The following is a 4,258-nucleotide window of genomic DNA, read 5'->3' on the forward strand; positions in this document are numbered from 1 at the left end:
CTTTCTTCTTCTTCCTCTTCCTCGATTTCAGCATTGGAGATGGCATTGGGTGGTCTTGCATCCATTGAAGGACCTCTTTTAAAAGCTCTGTAGGGCTTTTTTAAAGAAGTTTCTGCTACTTGTTTTTTTATGTCAATCATCTCATTAGACATGGTCTTTAATACTTTCTGCAATCCTTCCAAATCGAAAGGGTCTTTTGTTTGTTTCTTCTTGGAGTCTTCCTTGAAGGTGACTTTTTTAGACTTGCGTTCCTCTATCGCGGATCTCTTTTCCAGGGCTATTACGCGTTTCTCTACTGCTATCGCCTCTGTCATATTTTCAACTAAGGTTGTTTTATTTTCTCTATCCACAAAGATTGCTATGTTTGATGGTAAAGCAGTAATATACCATTCACATCATACTTCTTCGCTGGGTTGGGAAGCAATGGGAATTTTGTTGAGAATTTTATTGAACCGTAAATCGAAATCTTTGATAGGTTCTTTAGCTTGGGCCTTAAGATTGGATAGGTCATTGATTAATGTTGCCGTTGATCTGTCATCACCAAACTTGATAAGGAATTGATTGTGGAAGATATCCCAAATTGTGATAGTCCCGGAGGGTAATGAAAAATACCATGACCCGGTTGTCCCTTGCAGTGTATAGGGAAAAATCCGAACAACAGCATCTTCGTTAGTATCTCCGTTGAGATTGATAGAAAGCATGAAATTGTTTATGTGCTCTTCCGCTAGCATGCCTACTTCTGGATTGAATTTGGGCAGCCATTTCTTAGGATGGGCCGATATTTGACTCAAGGGCGCGGGCATTAAAACTGCCCCAGGGTTGTTCCATGGATACTAGGCCATCGTTGAGCTGCTAGTAGAGAAAAGTGCAGAAGATGATCTCTGTGGCTGGGAAGATGAGGATACTATGATTGTAGATGATTGAAGAGGGGTTGTGGGAGTCCCGGTAGATGTATGGATGATGGTTTGGAATGGAGGTGTGGGTGGTTGACTTCGCGGTGAGGTAGTTGAAATGGGCGACGTAGATGAAAGAGTCTCACTGTCAGACTCTTGTGGTGATTTCCTCGCTCTTTTCCTGGTGGGAAGAGGCAACTCAGTTGGCTGGATGCCAAATTTTTCACTCTTTAACCTGGTTAGGGGATGAGCAGGATTGTACTGCGAAGTCACACTGCTTTGAGATTTATCAGACCTCTGAGGAGAAATGGAAAATCCCTGAAGTTTGTGAATCAGAGATTCAACTCCAAGAGGTTTAATGGTAGATTGGTCTGAACTATCAGGGCGTGTAGCAGCGATTGATACTCGAGCGACTTCTGACTCTGGATTTAAATATACTGGAGAAGTCGGGGGAGACGATGAGGGTGTTTTACTCTCAGAATGGTATTTAGATTTTGATTTAAGTGCCATTCATAGTTCAACCCTCCTTCTAGCACCAAATATGTTGAAGCCCCGAAAATCGGGTCGACAATAAGGGGGATACCCGCCTGGTCCAGACCTTGGTTGGCAACTCCTTATCCGTTTGGTATAGCGGGTCCGACTGGGGATAATGGGACCAGTTTCCCAATCTAAGGGTGTGTGTGTGTGCAGAGTTGGATGATACTGATCTAAGAGTTCTATTCTAAGCTACTTTAATCTAATTCTATGCTATTGTAATCTAATGAAAACAGCACATCTAATCTATGCTAACCCGAGATGTATTTCTTCTATTATGCGATCTAAAGAGATTTCAAATAATAACTGGTAATAAAGATCATTCAGCTATCATAAGAATGGAAATCAATGAAGATGAACCACTTTGCATAAAAAGTTAGGCAAAACAGTTGTGAACAACATATCGCATAATAAGTTATTCATATATCAAACATAAATAAATAGCTCCACCGTACAAAAGTGCCAAATGGTAACTCAAATATTCATGCAATAACATATAAACAACTAAAAACTGTATATCACTTTAAGAATATAAGCAGAAATGGCCAAGAGATAAAAGTACCATTTATGACTGGTCCTACTCATAAGCTTCAAGCAACAATGATTTATCTCTACTTGTTCTAATATCTACCAAGAGTACAGAACTGCAACATCAGTAGCAGATATCAAATGCAAACATTAATAAACCTTGATCCATTCATTCATCAAAACCTCCTCTGAGGGTGCAAAAGTGCATGTTCTGAGGACAAGTTTTTGACAAATTTCTGGACCCTTCTCTAAATGCATGACAAGGGTTTAAATATTGCTAACTAAATAACTTAATTACATAAATTTAGGATATGGTTTAAATGACCGCCCTTTATCTAAACAAACTTATTTCTAAAAATTGAATCTAATTCCTAACTATTTCTGCATTTTCTCCTTAATGTTGCGAGCATGCAACATTTGCCTGGGAAGAGTCGGCTGGTTGTTTTCTGCTTTTGCTTGATCTACACAAATAGAAATGGCAAGCGCTGGCACCACTTTCTAGTAAATTAGAAGATATTTCTGGGAATCATCCTCTGGCTGGGCGAATTTACTATGTATATACTTGGTAAAAACCCAAATTTCTCTCAGATTGCTTCTGCTTTTGCTATCTCGGTTTCTAGACTAGTGGATGACTAAGCAAGTTAGGGACATTGCTTTCTGAACAATTTTCTTAGCAATGACAGCTTACATTCTTTGATCCGGGCCTTTCTGATGCGTTTTCCGTCTTTAGCGCTTTTTCCTTTACTGGGCATAAGCTTCAGAATTTTGTGAACATGCTGCTTTTGTGGCTTTTGACCTTGAGTGTCGAATCGCCTATTGATATCAACATATGTTTAGTAATACTCTGAAATCTGCGTTTTTGTTGCATGCGGTATCCGTTTATGAGGGCATCTCTTCTCTGTTCTCCGAGCATTGACGCTTTCCCTTTTTCCTTAGATATTTCCTGCACATTGCTTCATGTTGTTTCTTGTTTTTATTCCTGCAGTTCACACAAAGGAAAAGAGTAATGATAATAAATTTTGGCACGAAAGCTTTAAGCTCTACGAATGTATAAAATCATGACACCCACAATGAACAGACTCTTTGAAAAACACAAAACTATCCTTCATGAATACTTTGGCGTACATTCATTAATTTCCTTTAAGGCACGCTCCCAATTTTTTGGTTTAGGGACAGCTTTTCTTGAATGCTGAGCCGAGGAAAATTTGCGATGGGTGATTTCTGCGACTCGCATCGCAGCATCGCGGATCGCATTATCAAGATGTGTCATCGCAGAGTTTCCTGATCAATTTAGCATAGAATCGCACAAATCGCAAGATCGCAGATCGCATTTATCGCAAGATTGCAGATCACATTTATCGCAAGATCACAGATCACATTTATCATTGCAATTTGTTAAGTTATTATGTGCTGTTTATGCGATGTTGCGATATGCGATGTCGCATATCGGCCATCGGAGATTTCTTAAGATTTTCATTTATGGGCGCTTCTTAATGTATGCGATGCGATGAATTTCGCGTCGCTTCTTCGCAGTTTTTTATTGTGCTCATAAAGAAATGTTTTACTCTTCTCCGTGCGATATATTTTAAGGAGTATAATACAAAAAAAAAATTATAAAATTTTTTGAATTTTTTACTAAGGGTCCCCACTTCTTTAGTGTTATTGCTAATACTTAAAGAAGGAGGGGGGTTGTTGGTGGCCACAACACACTTTCAAATTTGTCTAAGAATTCATCCACAGTTGTTACCCCATCATATGTTGGAAGTTCCCTTGCTTCTATCGTCATGCACTGTAGTGATCTAATCATCATGTTGCAATTCAGCACTGTCACTTCATGCAATCGGTTCTGCCAGCATTCTACTTCTTCATCTGAATCCAAAGTACAAGAACTGTTGCACTACCGCGAGACTCTCCCATCTACAGTCAGGTTCACCCAATCCTAGTCTTACGTCGTTATCTAGTAAATACAATCTAGTTCATCATCGTTGTCATCATCGTGCACTGGTTCAGTGTAATGCACTCCTTTGGCTGGGTCTAGCGGGATTATTACACGTAATGACTTCTTTTCGAATATCATATTCTGCTTCTTCAGGTTGATGACTCCATTCATATCAGTTGCCTAGCATATTCCTAACAACATGGGATAAGGATTGTTGTCATCAGTAATCTCTATTACTTCAAAGTCTATTTGTGTGCTCACGCCTTCAATATCCACTGTTACACCTTGCAATCTCTCGATGGGCACAATATTCTGTTGGTTCGCCATGCGTAATTAAATAGGGGACCACTGCAATGCGGGCCTG

This window comes from Pinus tabuliformis, chromosome X (genome assembly GCF_031772625.1).
Source record: "Pinus tabuliformis cultivar Carrire ecotype Pingquan chromosome X, CPIR1, whole genome shotgun sequence".
Lineage (NCBI taxonomy): Eukaryota > Viridiplantae > Streptophyta > Pinopsida > Pinales > Pinaceae > Pinus > Pinus tabuliformis.